This window comes from Podarcis gaigeae (genome assembly GCF_964106915.1).
Source record: "Podarcis gaigeae genome assembly, chromosome: 4".
Taxonomy (NCBI): domain Eukaryota; kingdom Metazoa; phylum Chordata; class Lepidosauria; order Squamata; family Lacertidae; genus Podarcis; species Podarcis gaigeae.
This window is the reverse complement of record NC_139677.1, coordinates 3382847-3401379: the sequence shown is the minus strand read 5'-3', so window position 1 is coordinate 3401379 and position 18533 is coordinate 3382847.

Sequence of the window (18533 nt, the reverse complement as noted above, 5' to 3'; positions counted from 1 at the left end):
TTTTGGCCCAGTTCTCTAATCTGTCAAGGTCGTTTTGAAGTGTGATCCTGTCCTCTGGGGTGTTAGCCACCCCTCCCAGTTTGGTGTCATCTGCAAATTTGATCAGGATGCCCTTGAGTCCATCATCCAAGTCGTTGATAAAGATGTTGAATAAGACCGGGCCCAAGACAGAACCCTGTGGCACCCCACTAGTTACTCTTCTCCAGGATGAAGAGGAACCATTGATGAGCACCCTTTGGGTTCGGTCAGTCAGCCAGTTACAAATCCACTGAGTGGTAGCATAGTCAAGACCGCATTTTACCAGCTTCTTTACAAAAATATCATGGGGCACCTTGTCAAATGCCTTGCTGAAATCAAGGTAGGCTACATCCACTGCATTCCCTTCATCTACCAGGCTTGTAATTCTGTCAAAAAACCAGATCAGGTTAGTCTGACATGACTTATTTTTCAGAAATCCATGCTGACTATTGGTGATCACAGCATTCCTTTCTAGGTGCTCACAAACCAAGCTCTTAATAGAAAAAAGAAAGAAGAATTAAAAAATAATATAATGATAAAACTTAAGGAAGGTAACTGTTCTAAAGGGACATATTATATATTTGTGCATGTGAGAGGTAGAAGTTTTCAACAAATAGTTAGAAAAAATTAATAGTTTTCAAGTTTGTGATGTTCTACTATGGAATGTTTCTAAATTTACTACTTGTATATGCCTGAATGTATATATGTGTGTGTTTAAGCAGGCACTGGAAAACAACAGATATATAAATAACCGTGGATTTTTGTGTCCATACAGTTCATTCATCTTCTCAAAAGCAGTGGCTAATATATAGCAAAGTTGCTTCTTCTTCTTCTTGCTGGCATTTCATCCAACTTTTCTTTCATTTACAAGCCACTAATTCTTGGCACATGCTACTATTAGTAAGTATCTGGTATTGAGCTTTACTTATTTGTAGCACTTAAATGATATATTGCACTTCATTTAGCATATAAATGATACACTAATTAGAAAACAGATTTCACAAGGTGGAATACTCCCTTTAAAATGCCTGTTCTTTCTTTCTCTACCATATACCGATCAGGGTATGACTATGAATATGGCTGCTCTGTGTTAGATCTCTACATTCCAGATTAGAATTTGAGGAAACAAAGCAGAGTTTTAGATACATGGTACCTTTAGACATTGGATTCCTCCCCTCTGTTTGCTCTATCTATAGCATCTAGGTTCAGACAGCTTGTTATCAGAAAAGGGAAGAAATCCCATCCTTGAGCTTCAAGCGGGCATCAGGATCACATGAATGTTCTCTCAGCCAAATGTTATAAAATATTTAAGTACAATTGATATCTTTCCCTACAGAATGCCTTCAAACAGGATTTGCCATCTGATCTCACTGAACTTACAACCACTTTCGTTCTCTATCCATGAAAAATATGCATCACTTTACATTATGTGGCTTTACTTAATTCATTTAGATTTTAATCTCATCTGAATTTGAGGGACTGGAATAGACACAATACTTCAAAAAACCAGGCCAATGTTATATAAGAGAAGAAAATATTCACTATGATGTGAAATGCCACAGACTGCAAAGACTTCCACTCTGTGCTCCCCTGGGCCACGGAGAGATAGCTAAACAAGAAAATCTTATAGCATTCACCTAAAATGATTGCCTAGATGTGATCGCTCCTACACTCACTCTCTGGCCATGGGGAGTCCAGGGCTGGATCTACACTGATCTGTAAAAATGCTGTAAAAAATATGCAATTTCTCATTGCCGATGGATTGCTGCTCTACACCACCCTCTGGTGTCACATTTTTATAAGGCATTATTAATGTTATAACTGACCAGTGTAGATTCTACCCAGGAGGCTCCTTGGTTTCCAGAGAAGCTCTGGTCAATGAAGTAAGCTGACCATGGTGTCCTTCTGGAACTGCTCAGATGGAGGCCACAGATAATGGTGCCTCCATTGCAACCTGTAAGTCCATTTCCAGAAGGTGGTGCTATTAATATTCCTTTACTAATTTACACTCTGTGTCATGGACTGGCTGGATACAGAGGAGGGGGGGGAGGCACCGGCTGGGGAGCCCTCAAGGGAAGAAGGATCAGAGCTGTTTTGATGTCTTTGAATAAAGACTTAACTTCACTGAGTCCTGACACCAGCCCTTCCTTCCCAAGGAGCCCAGGGGACAGTAGCTCAGTTCCGTGGTCACTGGGTGACCTTGGGGCAGTCAGTGCCTCTCAGCCTTCCCTACCTCACAGGGTTGTTGTGGGGAATAACTAGGGAGATGTACATCACTTTGAGCTCTTGGGAGAAAACGTGGGATATTAATGTCGTTATTATTACTACTACTTTTATATAAAGAAAAGGTAGATAAAAGTCATATCATATAAATCTGAAAAAGTTTGGGGTGTTCTCACTAATTTTGACTCTTTACTTTCCATGAAAATCCAACATTTTGCTAAGATTGCTTGAGGGAACATAGAAAAAACTTGGTGATAAAGGTGCTCAGATGGCCGATGCCCACTGGTCCCTGCCCCAAACACATTCCGGACATGCATTTATGTTCACGCACTTGATATCCCACACTTTGGCCTCTTTTGTACATGGTTTACCTTGCTTGATCTCTCAGCACCTTTTTCCTGTACTTGATTGACGGCTGGCACCGGATTTTTGTGAACCGACATTTGAATTATTTTTGTTTGTGGGACACTTTGCACCATCATGCTTGCAACAGTCACACTTGCGATAAGCTACTGTTTTCTACAGCAAACACTTAGAGTGCAACACCTTTCCCTAAAGAGGAAGCATGCATGGGCCAAAGATCCCTGGGCAATAAAGGCTCTTGTGTGCAGCTGCACTATTGGGACTTGGCTGGGGCTGTTGTTTGCAGCTATGCCTGAATCCAGGCATAGAGAGTATGGAGGTGGAAGACACGGGAAGCCAGAGCTGGAAATACGGTAAGTGCTGCTCATTATGAAGAACCTTAGAAGGAGCCAGTGGAGGCTTAGGCAAAAAGGCTGCAGCAGCCTCCCACCCCAAACTCCCTCTTCCCCCTTCATCCCACCAATTTCTAACAACAGCATACAAGTTGTTGCTATTGTGGTTGTGTTATATCTATTTATACCCCACCCTTTTCCCTGAAAGGACTCAGGGCAGTTTACAGTTAAAATAGGTACAACTATTAAACTCTTTTTCTCCCTCCAGTCCATAGCTGTCAACTTACAGATTTGAAAATAAGGGACCAGCAGCCAAAATAAGGGACCTGCAGCCTCACCTGTTCCAGGCACTCCAGTCTTCCTGTCCTCCTGCAGTCTGGTCAAACTCATGCTGGTAGCTTCGAGAACACTGTCCAACCAACTTAGTAACCAGAGGTTCAACTCAATAGAATCCGAATCACATGCACCACAAGGCCTATGCAGCCTCACCTTAAGATGGCTCCCCGGCCTGGCTTTGCACTGCAAAGTTTGCAGCAGCATGTGCAACAAAATGGCATCCAGCATTCAAAAAAACCCCTCAGCTTGCATTAACTAGCCACACACAAGGCATGCAAGCTGCACCCCCCAGTCGTTCTTCTTGGGTGAGCAACACAGCCAAGCAACACAGTTGGAGCCTCCCGTCAGGGAGGGAGAGGAGCTGCTTCCTTTGAAATTTAAGGGACATCATTTAAGGGACATCCTTCAATAAGGGACAGCAGCGGGGCATGACGCTGGAATAAGGGACTGTCCCTTCAAATAAGGGACACTTGACAGCTATGCTCCAGTCTATTAAAACCATATAAATAATTACAATAAAAACAGCACAACATTTAAAAATCAGTTCCCAAAAGCCTGTTGGAACAAAAAAGTATTTACCTGCCAGCAGAAGGACAAGGGTGAGCCAGACTGACTTCTCTAAGCAGCCACCAAGAAGGCCCTCTCCTGCGTTCATGTGGTCATTGGAACTGCTAAGGAACCAGCAATAATCAAGTGGTTACTGCCAATCAATTGATAATTAATGAATTGCCAATTAATTATCAATTGCCCACTGATTATCAAAATATAGAAATCAATAACTGATTGCCAATGGCCAATGAATTAATCATGAATTGCAAATTAATCATAGCAACCTATCAATCAGCAGTTGATTGATAGGGCTATAATTCATCAAATGAGTTAAAATTAAAACTCCCACAGCTAATGAATTAATTGGGAGAGGGGTGTTTATGAAACGATATCAAAATGGATTGTGTAATGAAGTAATAGGGGGTGCCAATCAAATGTGTAATGAATCAATCGGGTTGCTAATCAAATGTGCAGTGAGGGTGACAAATAATCAATTGTGTTAAAATTAATTATACAACGGGTTACTGGAATGGAGGATGTACTGATAAAACAATTGATTAAAATTTTATTGCCCAATAAGGGTGGAACCCCCCCCCCCCCATCACCTGAAAGTGGCCCATTCAACATGTCTGGAAAGGCATATTCTGGCAAGCTGCGCGAAGGCCTGGCTCACAGACACCGCAGGCAGCACCATATTTGGGAAATACTGCGGAAAACCACAATGACTGTTTGCTCTGATTTAGTGGTAAAGATTAGGTTTTTGCTGGGGAAAGCAGAGGAGCAGTAAATAAATAACCAGCACTCAGACATGGACCAGGAAAGCGTGGACCTGGGCCTCAAAAGTGCAAGGCAAAAGGTAAGTGTGGATGGATGTTTATATTACAGAAAAGGTAAAGTTTAATATAACCATTACTAGCATTAACATTTCATTAATGTAACATTAAGGATTTCAGTATAGAGGAGCAATGTAGCACATAAAAATCTCTGTGTTTGCTACAAACAGTACATTTCCGAGCACAATTCAAAGTACTGGTGCTGACTTTTAAAGCCCTAAACCAGGGGTCAACAAACTTTTCAGCAGGGGGCCAGTCCACTGTCCCTCAGACCTGGACTATATTTTGAAGGGGGAAAAATTAACAAATTCCTGTGCCACACAAATAACCCAGAGATGCATTGTAAAAAAAAGCACACATTCTACTCTTGTAAAAACATGCTGATTCCGTCCGCGGGCCAGATTGAGAAGGCGATTGGGCCGCATCTGGCCCCTGGGTCTTATGTTGCCTACCCATGCCCTAAATGGCTTCAGCCCTGTATACCTGAAGGAGCAGCTCCACCCCCACCATTCAGCCCGGACACTGAGGTCCAGCTCCAAGGGCCTTCTCTGGTTCCCTCACTGTGAGACGTGAAGTTACAGGAAACCAGGCAAAGGGCCTTTTCGGTAGTGGCACCTTAACCCTGTGGAAAGCCCCCCTGTCAGATGACTAGGAGATAAACAACTACCTGACTTTCAGAAGATATCTGAAGGCAACCAAAAGCAGGGAAAGTATTAAGCAACAAACCAGAAGAAGAAGTTGAGGGAAGTTGTAGTGGGGAGGGGGTGTTTGGGTTTGGGTTTATATCTGAGATGATGTTGTTGTGATAAAGATAAAAATGTAAAAATCAATAAAAACTATTTTTTTATTTTAAAAAAGAAGATATCTGAAGGCAGCCCTGTTTAGGGAAGCTTTTTAATGTTTAATGCTTTATTATGTTTTTACATATATATGTTGGAAGCCGCCCAGAGTGGCTGGGGCAACCCAGTCAGATGGGCAGGGTACAAACAATTTATTTATTTATTATTGTTATTGCTATTATTTTATTGGAAAATAGCATGGGCAAAGGTACAAAAATGCAGAGGGCAAAACTAATCCTTGTATATGGCATTTATTGACCTGACTAAGTCCTTCGACACTGTAAATCATAATGCCCTGTGGACTGTCCTTATGAAAATTAGCTGTCCAGGAAAAATTGTGAACATTTTCCAGTTCCTCCGTGTTAATATGACAGCAACAATCACAGATAACAATGGCTCTCAAAATGAACCATTCATGGTGGGATCAGGTGTTAAACAGAGTTGTGTTATAGCCCCAACTCTATTTATTATTTTCATTGCCATGATCCTACACTTTGTCGAAGGGAAACTCCCCACCGGAGTAGAAATCATATATTGAACAGATGGAAAGCTGTTCAATCTGAACAGGCTGAAAGCAAAGAGTAAGGTTACTGTAACTTCTGTCATAGAGCTTCAGTATGCTGATGACAACGTAGTGCGCGCACGCTCAGAGGATGACCTCCAAACCATCCTAAATATCTTTGCAGAAGCTTACGAAAAGCTTGGCCTATTGCTCAACATCCCAAAAACCAAAGTGCTGCACCAATAAGCAGAAAACAACCCCTCTACAGCACCACAAATCCAACTCAATGGTGTAACGTTGGAAAGCCAATCACTTCTCCTACCTGGGCAGTTATCTTTCCACAAGGGCCAACATTGATGCCGAAATCCAGCATCTCTTGAGCTCTGTGAGTGCAGCTTTCTCCCGATTGAAGTGCAGAGTGTCGGACATTCATAGGGAAACCAAAATGCTTGTTTCCACTATTGTACAGTGGAACCTCGACTTACGTATGGCTCTACTTACGTACGATTCCAGTTACAACCTGCAGTAGGTGCTTTGACTTATGAACTTTCCTTTAGATATGAACAGAGGCCTTGCCAGCAGCCCGGAGCCCACTGCTGTGGGGCAGTGCTGGGGCCTCCAGTTTGCTGGAGCTCACCCCACTGGCTGCAGAGAAGCGCTGAGCCCTCTGCTGCAGGGGAGAGGACCCCCATCCCACCCCTGAAGCTGTGGAAGAGGTGCCGCCTGCAAGAGGCACAGCAGGGCGCACTGCAGCCCCAAACCCCACCGAGGAACCAACCTGAGGAAGTCCAGAGAAGAACCTGGCCTGGCAACGAAAAAAAGTGACCCCGGACGAAGTGAATCAGCTCTTTACTGACCCTTGCCCCACCCCCAGCTTGTAGCCAGGTAAGCCCACTCACCCTCAATGCACGTAAGAAAAAAATATTTTCATCTACAATACTGTCTTATTTATTTTATAGTATAGTACATTGATTGTTGCCTTCATTTTATGGATCTATGGTCCATAAGTCCGTTGTCTTGTTAAGACAATAAAATCCATATTAAATTGCTGTTTTAGGGGGTGCTGTACTACTAACCTTACTGTATTTCTGTGGAACGTGGACCACTTATAAACGCCATTTCCAACTCCTTGAAAGATTCCATCAAGGGTGTCTCTCAAATTTTTTTACATATCACTTGGGAAGACAGGTGAACTAATGCCAATGTACTAGAAGAAGCAAAGATCACCAGTGTTGAAGCAATGATTCTTCAACATAAACTTCAGTGGACTGGTCATGTTGTTTGGAAGCCTGATTATCGTCTTCCAAAGCAACTACTCTATTCTGAACTTAAAACTGGAAACATAATGCTGGTGGTCAACAAAAGACGTTCAAAGACTCTCTCAAGGTAAATCTAAAAAAATGTAGTATGAACACCGACAACTGAGAAACACCGGCCTGCGTGCGCTCCACTTGGAGAACAGCCTTTACCAAAGTTGTCATGGGTTTTGAAGATGCTCGAACTCAGGACAAAAGGGAGAAACATGCTAAGAGGCAGGCATTCTTGGCAATCCCTCACTGTGATCAACCCCTGCCTGAAAACCTATGTCCCCACTGTGGAAGGGTGTTTGGATCCAGAATTGGCCTCTACTGTCACTTATGGACTCACTGTTAAACCCAGAGGAATTGTGATTAGGATGATATGCTATCAGTTGGTGAATAAAATTTAAACACCCAATATTTATGGAAAGAGAGTTTTCCTTTTCCATCTGTCTTGCAAAAGTGAGTTCAGTGCTCTTGCCCTTTTGTAGTTTCCCAATAACTGGTGAGTGAAAGAAAAGTTGTTAATTATGTGAAAATTATTGTTTTTAGCTAAGTAGTAACGGAGATTCCTTTGAATGAGTGAAAGTTGTTAGTCCTGCCATGAGATGCAATACATTCCCATGCATATTGATGACCACCTATTTTTCACACCATTTATTTGCACTTGAACAAAAGATTTAACCTTACCAAGAAGTCATATGACAAAATACTTATGCAAAGTTCTTTTAAAAAATTGTACAAAAATAATAGGCAGTCTTATTAAGCAGGTGCTGTCAAAGTTTCTATGACCTTTGTTTTCTAACAAAGCAAAATCCACAGTGAAATTATATGACTGGAATAGAAAGGTTACAATTAAAATCTAGTATCATTTTGTATTAGAAAGAAAACAACAATTTCATTCCTATAAAACTTTACATTTTATACAATTAAAATGAACGTGGATAGGGCAATTAAAGATTTTTTTTAAAAAAATCAGTATTTTGAGTAGGTTGAAATTAGTTTGTAAATTCTTTGTGAATGGCAAGAACAGGTAAGGGGTTTATAAAGGCATTTGTATGCCAAGCACAAAGGCACCCAGGTCCTGTTCCATGCCTATTCTGTGCCAACACACTCTAAATTCCATGTCAAGTCAACCCAAACTACTTCCAAGGAAAAATGAAAGAGAGCTCAGAAAGAGGATGCAAAGACAATTTGCTCAGTTGCCATGCTCCCAGCAAAACATGGCTTTTTCCCTGTTGCAGAAGCCAATCACTAGCATAGAGTCACCCAGTGCAGAATGAGACTTGCTAGAGATCCTTCCATAGCCCTGTTTATGCAGTCACAGACACTGACACTGAGTGCATGCTGGGGCAAAGGGTGTGTGTGTGCAGCAACAGGTTCTGTCTCAATAAACCCAAACATTTACAAACTACGGCCGCATCTGCACTATACATTTTAAGCAGCATCATATCACTTTAAAGAGCCATGACTTCTTCCTAAGTATAGTGGGAGCTAAGGGTGCTGAGAGCTTTTGGGAGGACTCTATTCCCCTCGCCCAGGTACAGTTTCCAGAGTTCCAGCTGAAGAGGCAGTGCTTTTCTTCTAGAAAAAAGGTGCTAGTACTTTAATTTTGTTTTACTTCTGCTCAGGGCTTTTTTTTCCTGAAGGAACTCAGTTATGGCACCTCTCAGGTGGACCCCATTGCTATTATAAGAGTTCCGGCACCTACCGTATTTTTCTAGAAAAATAGCACTGCTTCTGCTCTCTGGCTAAAGATATCAGATTTTTTCTCATTTAATTTTGGCATAATCCTCTTGTGCTTACTGTTCTCACTGTAACTTTTTCTGTAACCCTCCTTTTCCTTCTTCTCCATTCCCCTATTCAGTGTTTTGTGCACTGTATTTCTTTGCAAAACAAACTCAATTTGTCTGCCAATTTCTCATCTGTCCTTTTGCAACTCTTTGTCATGATCCAACAATCATTTCCTCTTTTTAAATGTCCTTTCTTCTGCTTCTCTTGGTGATCTTTTATTATCTCTTCCTTCATCACTTTTTCAATTGAAACATTAGCGACTTCCGGTCAGCGCCAGCGATTAATGGCGGACTTTTCCCGGAGCTCCGGGAGAAGTCTGCTCCGCGGGTTCGGGTCCTGCCGCTACAGCGAAGCGGGGACCCTTAGAAATTACAGGTGGAGAAGCCTGTAAACAAGGAGGCCTGGCGGGTACCATTACGACCCCTCCGAACTGCGAAAGAGCCTTTTTAAAGACTCTGGAATGGTGTCGGGGGGAGCGCGGTGCTGAGAGCCGCTACCCAGCCTGTGGAGCGAAGCCGCGTCGCCATTATCGGAGAGCGCTGATTTCTTCCGGCAAATTGATCCTGAAAGCATCTACTCGTGAGTAGGATTAAAAGCTTAAATTGGACTTTAAAGAGTAAAGATTTAAAGACTAAAATTGCTTGAAAGTTTAAAAGATTGGCCACCACGGGAAAGGTACAAAAAGGAAGTCTGCCTTACCGCATTGTAGTGAGAAGAAAGCAAAGAGACTATTAAACTGAAACCTTTGAGGATTGCATTTGAATAACAAACCCATTGCCTAAAAGCAAGATACCCCCTCACTTAGCGGGCAGGAGCGGTGAGGGAGAATTGTCATTGAACTATTTAACCTGCATAAAAGGAAAGAATTGAATTTTATCCATTGTCTTTTGTATCCTGGGAATGGACTGCCCTGTAAGAAGGGAGAAAGAACTTTGAACTGTCAAAAGTGAGAGCCTTGAAATAACTGGGAAAGATACAGTGTTGAGGACTTTTACCTGGACTGTTACATATTTGTAACTATTTAAGAAAAAAGTGCTGGAACTGGGGATTTTTTCCCCTTTAAAGAGACGGGGGGGGGGGACTTTGAGACAATATATCTGTTGTAAGAACTGTGAACTGTGAATGCAAGTTGGGAATTCCCCCCTCTAGAGGAGACTTTGTTACATTGTGAGAAACAACTAAGCAACTAGAAGCTGAGCCACTGGAAATTTACTAGTAAAAACAAATCTAGGAGTGTGGGACTGACCTTGGCCTGGCTGATAGTGGCATGGCAGATGGTAAAGGAAAGATAGATCAGGCTCAGGAGAAAAACCTCAGATCCGGCAAAACGTACAGCACTACACAGCCAAGAAGGGCCTCAGTGATAGGAGCAGCTGCGGCCTCACAAACAAAACCTAAAGCTATGTCTGCAGAAGATGCTTTGACGAAAGCTCTTGGAAAAATAAATGAATCTCTGGAATTTTTAACGAAACAAGGGACTGATACAAGTAAACAAGTAGCTGAGATCTCAAAAAACCTGATCTGAATACTTCTAGCCTAAAAGAATTGGGAACTCAAGTTACTGCTAATGCTCAGAATATTGGGAGACTCCTAGAGGAATCAGCTACTACCCGAAAGATTGCTGAGGAGGCAAAGGAGGTTGCAACTGAAATTCAGGGAAAAATACCACCAGTTGTAAAGAAACTGGCGGACCATGATTTATCCTTTGCTATGATAGATCTTCAAAGGAGGGATCGTAACTTAAGATTAAGATTTGTCCCAGAAAGTGAACAGGACAACTTGGTGGACTTTATTACAAAAGAATTTTATGACTTTTGGCAAGAAGGCCTGCAGGGGGAGGAGGTTAAGATTGTGAGTGCATTCAGACTTGGAATAAGACAAAAAAAGAACAAGCCAAGCGCTTGATTACTTTGGGATCAAAGGAGGAAAGAGATAAAATTTTAAATTTGCACTATCAAAATACACTGCAAATTGAGGATTCTTTCGTGGAGATCTTCAAAGATATCCCAAAGCCCAGTCTAGATGCAAGAGAGGACTACAAAGATCTGGTTGTACTACTGAAAAAAAGCAGAATCTTCTTTAGGTGGGAATTCCCCCAAGGCCTATCTTTCAAATACAGAGGAAAGAAAGTTAGACTAAGGACACTGAGTGACAAAGACAAATTCTTGAGAGATCACGAAGAAGACTTAATGAAGGAAGCAGAACTTGTAGAAGAGCCAACAATACCAGGAAAAGGAATATTGGACTTGGCAAATTTATCGTTTGGACTACAGCCACCAACAGAAGAAGAGCAACAATTGGGAGCAGTAGGAGAAGTAAGTAAATAATCCCATCATGGCCCTGCGACTATTGAGCTGGAACTGTAATGGACTGAATATTCCTTGGAAGAGGAAGAACGTCTTTCATATTCTACAGAAACAAAAATTGGACTTGATTTGCCTGCAAGAGACACATGTGACAAGAACACATAGAAAACGACTTATCAGTAAAAAATTAGGACATGAATTTATTTCATCTGACAGAGTGAAAAAAAGACGAGTGGTTATATATGCAAAGGATAGATTGATGCCGAAACAAATATTTAAAGATGAACAAGGAAGATATCTGGCAATTGAAATTCAAGTACAAGGCCAGAAATTTTTGATTCTAGGAATCTACGCACCAAATGAAGGCAAATCCGAATTCTTTAAAAAGTTGCATGAGATTTTGCTAGACTATATGGATTCAAATATAATTTTGATGGGAGATATGAATGGAGTTGTCTCTACAAACATGGACAAAGCACAAAGACAAGTAATTTCTAAAGACGGAAGGCTACCAAAAACATTTTTTGAAATGACTGACATGGACTTAGTCGATATTTGGAGATTAAAAAATCCTCTTGAAAGAGAAGGAACCTTTTTTTCTGAAGCCAAAATGACCTGGACTAGAATTGACCAAGTATGGGTTACTAGAGGACTGGCATCAAAGATAAAAAAAGTGGAAATCTGCCCAAAGACGTGCTCCGACCATAACACCGTGAAGATGGAGATGAATCAAACAACAGCTGGCACTTTCAGATGGAGGATGAATGACTCATTATTCAGAGATAAAGAATTTTGTAAAAAGGCCCAAAAAACACTAAGAGACTATTTTGAAATTAACATGAGAACTAATGTGGAAAAAAGAGTAATCTGGGACGCAAGCAAAGCAGTTATGAGAGGTTTCTTGATACAACAAAATGCAATAAAGAAGAAAAGCCAAAACGAGAAAAAGGATAAGATATTAGAAAAAATTAAAGAAGGAGAAAAGAAATTGAGATCAAAACCAAAGTCTCAGGAGATCTTGAGAGAAATTAAATTATACCAAATGCAATATATGGAACTGATGAACCAAGAAATAGAATGGAAAATTAAACAAATGAGACAGAAAACGTTTGAATCTGCTGATAAATGCGGGAATTTTTTGGCTTGGCAATTGAAGAAGAGACAAAAACTAAATACAGTGACAAATTTAGAAGTGGATGGAAAGAACATTAACAACCCAACTGAAATTATAAGCTGCTTCCAGAGATACTTTAAACAACTATATGCACAAGGGCCAGAAAAAGAGATTGATATAGAACAATTCTTGAAGAAAAATGGGATGAAGGAAATTTCATGTCAAGACAAAGTGCTTCTGAATCAGAAAATAACTGAACAAGAAATAGAAGATGCCATTCAAAACATGAAACTGGGCAAATCTCCGGGACCTGATGGACTGACTTCCAAATATTACAAGGTTTTAAAAGAATGGCTAATACAACCTTTGAAGGAAGTCTGTAATGAAATCCTTGAGGGGAAAGAAGCACCTGATACGTGGAAAGAGGCTTATATCACGCTTATACCGAAGACAGAGACTGAAAAGACCCAACTTAAGAACTACTGTCCAATCTCTTTATTAAATGTGGATTACAAAATTTTTGCTGACATTTTAGCTAAGAGATTGAAAAAAGTTTTGATGGGGGATATTCATAGGGATCATTCGGGCTTCCTCCCGAGAAGACATTTATCAGATAATGTAAGGAACATAATAGACATTTTGGAAATGTTAGAAGTTAATATAAACACAAAAGCTGTTTTGATATTTGTGGACGCGGAGAAAGCCTTTGACAATATTTCTTGGACCTTTATGAAGAAGAATCTCCATGAGATGGGGGTAGGCCAAGGTTTTGAAAACGGTATAGGCGCAATTTATTCTGAACAAAAAGCAAAGCTAATTGTAAATAATATTATTACAGAAGAACTTAAGATAGAAAAAGGGACACGTCAGGGGTGCCCAATTTCCCCACTACTTTTTATTTCGGTCCTGGAGGTTTTGCTGAACATGATAAGAAAGGACCAGCTGGTTAAAGGGGTTCTGGTCGGAGCGAGACAATATAAATTGAGAGCATTTGCAGATGATTTGGTACTTACATTGCAAGAGCCGGAATCCAGTACGAAAAGGGTTTTGGAATTAATTCAAGAGTTTGGTCAAATGGCAGGATTTAAATTAAATAAATTAAAGACTAAGGTATTAGAGAAAAATCTAACAGTAAGAGAGAAGGAGAGGTTTCAAAATGAAACAGGTTTAACAGTGGTTAAGAGTGTAAAATATTTGGGGATTAATATGACAGCTAAAAATATGAACTTATTTAAAGACAATTATGAGAAATGTTGGAACCAAGTGAAAAAAGATTTAGAAATTTGGTCGAACTTGAAGCTTTCTTTGTCTGGTCGAATAGCAGCTATTAAGATGAATGTATTGCCTAGAATGTTATATTTGTTTCAAACATTGCAAATTGTTGATAAGATGGAGTGTTTTAAGGAATGGCAGCGAGATATTTCTAAATTTATCTGGCAGGGCAAAAAGCCCAGAATAAAATTTAAGATCTTAACTGATGCAAAGGAAAGGGGGGGATTTGCCCTGCCAGATTTGAAACTTTACTATGAATCAGCAGCTTTCTGCTGGTTGAAGGATTGGCTGCTCCTTAAGAACACAGATGTCAGAACTGCCCTAGGTCCCAGCTCACAAAGGACCAACGCCAGTTCTTATTATATACAAAAGTCTTGTGATGGCCTGGGATTCCGATTCAGAGGACGAACCAGAGGAATCCCAGCCTGCACAGGAGTCCCCGCCTCCAGGGCCGGCTGAACTGGGGCAAGGCCTAGATGCTGAAGAGCCTGCACCTGTGGCAGAGCACCAGGAGCTGGCCCCAGGTGAAACCCTTCTGGCCCCAGAGGGGCTTGAGGACTCAGTGGCTACAGGTGAGCCTCCTCCAGGGCCCAGTAACCCTTCGGCCTCTCCTGATCTGCAGAGGCTTAGGGCAGAGAGGCGAAGGGAACTGGTTGCTCCCAGGAGGAGTGCTCGCCTTAAGGCCAGAGGAGGCGGGGCTCCAGGGGGCCGGGACCGCCCCTGGCCTTAGAAGAGGATAAAAGCCCAGTCAGCCCTCTTGGAACTTTGAAGTGTCAGGCATAGCTCTAATGGCTTTAGCCCAAACGTAGCAGGGTTTTCCTGCACAGCGAAGAAGCTAGTTGAGGTGGAAATGACTTGTCAGCTAGACTCAGAATAACTATTTACAGGATTTATTAAAAGGAAAAATAAAACCAGCAGAGTTTCTGCATACAAAACAAAGCAAAAATAAATCCTTTCTTTCTCTCTCTCTCTCTCTCTCTTAACCATACACAGCACTTCTAATCCTAACACACCCACCTAACACAAACTGTGCTAGCATTCCTAGATAACAGAGTTGAGTGCTGGTCATTAACCAATCAGAGTAAGTAGCTTCTAGGTCAAGCAGACCTTGGCTTTCTTCCAAGAGTAAATTGACACTGCCTTGAGTTAATTGTGTGAAGCCAGAATCTGTAAGTTTTCATGAGAATCAATTAACAAAAACTGAACAGCCCGGCCCCAGGTTGCGGGAGCAACGTCGTTGTTGGCTTCGGACCTTCCTGTGTTCCTGGTCCCTGCTCGGCCTCCTGTTCCTGACCATCCGGTGTTCCTGTTCCCTGCTCGGCCTCCTGTTCCAGCGTTCCTGTTCCCCGCCCGGCTCTCCGCCTCGGACCTCGCCCCTCTTCGTGTGGACTCTGCTTACGCCCACGGTACCTTACCCCCGGGTCCAGCACAAGTCTTTATTGAAGTTCAGTTTCGATTTCAAAGCCGCGGCGCGCAGCTCTATGTCCTGATCTCTAGACCGCTGAAGCTCCGTCTGAATCTCCTCCCCCTAGGCACCAGTTTAAGACTCTAGCCCTGCTCCACCTCTTCCTCTGCTCTCTCCTCCTCTGGTTCCGCCTGCCCGCTGGGGTCTTGTCCTTTCTGGACTCTTCTGACGCTGACTCCCCTGATTCTTCCCCCTGCCTCCGGCGGGCTTTAGGACCTGGTTCCCAATCCGGGTTTTCTGCTGTGTCGTGCGCCTGTACATTTGAACTTGGCGCCCGCGCCCAGCCGGCAACCTTCCTCCTGACCGTTACACTGCTCCTGTCACTGCTTCCCCCTTCGGGGGGGCTAGCTGGGCCTGACCTCCCCTCCGTTCCCTCACTCTCCAACAGAGGCGTGGTCAGCCCTGACTCATCTTCTCTCCCCGCCGGAGGAGACGCTGGCCCTGATGCATGGGACTCTTCCCCCCCACTACGCTCTGATGGGGGAGCTGGCCCTGATCTCTCGCTGCTGCTTTGGGAGTCCCCGCTGGCCCCTTGCTTCAGGTGCGTCCCCCCTGGGACCCCCCTTGCCCTGGCCATCGGCGCCCCCTTCTGGGAATCTTCTGATTCGCTGGAGAAGCTCATGGAATCTCTCGGGCCACTGTCATACTCCCCTACGCTGCCCTCCGATTATTCCCCTTCGCTCTCCATTTCCTCTCTCCCCTGTGCCTCTGCTCCTGAGCCCCTGACAACAGACAGATTTGGAAGGTTTCAATAATTTGGAAGGTTTCAATAATTTTTTTGGGTGGCATGCATACTTGTGGTATGACAAAGTTAAGGTTCATAAAGGTTTTAAAAATCATATTGTCAGGAAAGCATTGTACAATGTTTGGATCAGATATAAAGATCTACTGGAGAACAAAACTCCAAGGTGGCTTTCACCAATCGAGGCAAAAGCTGTGAAAAAACTCAATATGGAGTGTATATGGCCGAAATATTGGGAAATTTTAGAACAGGAGGGTAGTAACTTCAAACTGCAGAGTTTTGAGAAATTAAAGGATAAAGTGAGAGATTGGCTCCACTATTACCAAATAATGGAGGTTTATAAGATGGATAAGAAAATTGGCTTCCAGGTGGAGAAATCGAAATTGGAAACAGAATTGTTAGAATCCAATACTAAAACTTTATCAAAAATGTATAACTTGCTGCTGAAATGGAATACGCAGGATGAAACAGTTAAATCAGCTATGATTAAGTGGGCGCAAGATATTGGTCATAATATTATGTTTGCTGACTGGGAAAGGTTGTGGACCACCGGCATGAAATTTACGGCGTGTAACGCCTTGAGAGAAAATATTATGAAAATGATATATAGGTGGTACATGACCCCAGTCAAGCTTGCAAAAATTTACCACTTGTCAGATAACAAATGTTAGAAGTGTAAAGAAAATGAAGGCTCATTCTTTCACCTCTGGTGGACATGCCCAAGGATTAAGGCTTTCTGGGAAATGATATATAATGAAATGAAAAAGATGTTTAAATACACTTTCCTGAAGAAACCAGAGGCCTTTCTCCTGGGTATGGTCAGCCATGTGGTGTTAAAGAAGGACAGAACTCTGTTTTTGTATGCCACAACAGCAGCAAGGATCCTTATCGCAAAGTATTGGAACACATCAGATCTACCCACTCTGGAAGAATGGCAGTTGAAGATGACAGACTACATGGGACTTGCAGAGATGACGGGCAGAATCCGAGACCAGGAGAAAGAGACAGTGGAAGAAGATTGGAAGAAATTTAAGGACTATCTTAACAAATATTATAAGATTAAAGAATGCTAGATTGACATGGACTTAAAAATATTGGTTTTCAGAGACATTAGAGTAAGAAAAGGAATGGAATTAGTAAGAAACTTTTGGGAAATAAGGGAATGGAGTTGCTGATGGGATAATGAAACTAGAATACAAAACGGTGAGGTATGAGGAAGTCGGGGAAATAAGGTTGAGAAAATAAGTTTTGAAATTATACTTGTTGTTTTTTGTTTGTGTTTGTTTTTATTGTAGTTGTTTTGTATTTGTATGTTCTTATTGGAAAATTTAATAAATATTATTTTTAAAAAAACAAACAAAACAATTTTTTCTCATTTAATTTTGGCATAATCCTCTTGTGCTTACTGTTCTCACTGTAACTTTTTCTGTAACCCTCCTTTTCCTTCTTCTCCATTCCCTTCTTCAGTGTTTTGTGCACTGTATTTCTTTGCAAAACAAACTCAATTTGTCTGCCAATTTCTCATCTGTCCTTTTGCAACTCTTTGTCATGATCCAACAATCATTTCCTCTTTTTAAATGTCCTGACAAAGAGAGGAAATTTCCTCTTTTTCCTCTTTTTAAATGTCCTTTCTTCTGCTTCTCTTGGTGATCTTTTATTATCTCTTCCTTCATCACTTTTTCAATTGAGACATTAGCTACGGAATATAAAGCTTCTTTTTCTTAGCATCGTCGTCGCCATCATTATTACACTACTTGTACTACGATTTCACCACCACTTTTGGATTTTTAGGAGAGTACAGTGACAAAGAAACAGATTTTTAAAAAAACACGCACAGAGAGATACAAGGTGGATTGTGTGCCTGTGCATTGTCTGTCAATCAGTGCTGTCCTCTTCTCATCTGCCTGATATTATGTCAGAACATGGGGCCATCTAGCTCAGCATTCCCTGTGCTAACTGATAGTGTCATTCCAGCGTTTGAGTTAGGAATCTCGGCTCTACTCCGAGAAGCCAGGAATGGTGCTTGCGACCTCCTGCATGCAAACTATGAACTTTGTCTATCAAGACCGTATGTCCACAGTCTTTGGGATGTTGCTCTCATTGTGGAAGCGAAAAGACAGGGGTTCTTCAGAAAGCTGGGGGAAAGAGCCAATAAGATACAGAGCAATTAGCCAGGGGTCAGCCCCACAGCTTCCCTCATCCCAGCTCATCAACCATGCTAGCTGGGGCTAATGGTAGCTGGAGCCCAATACCAGCTCCACCTCAACTATCCCTTTGTTAGCCCATCAAAGTTCTACATTTTTAAGACCTACATTTCTTTATTCACTGACATATTTTCGTCACTTTCCTACTTTTTAAAGTGACAATTTTAGGTATGTCCAGTTGACTTGCAACTGGTGACCTGTGGGTCCTTTTGGACCCAGAAGAGAGTGGAATGGGGAGGGGAATGGTGTGGGGTGCACATATAGATGCTCCACTGATGTGCTTGGGGACAAGGAACAGACCCCTCAAACAACATGGTCACTGCCTGTATGTTGTCAGTAGTAG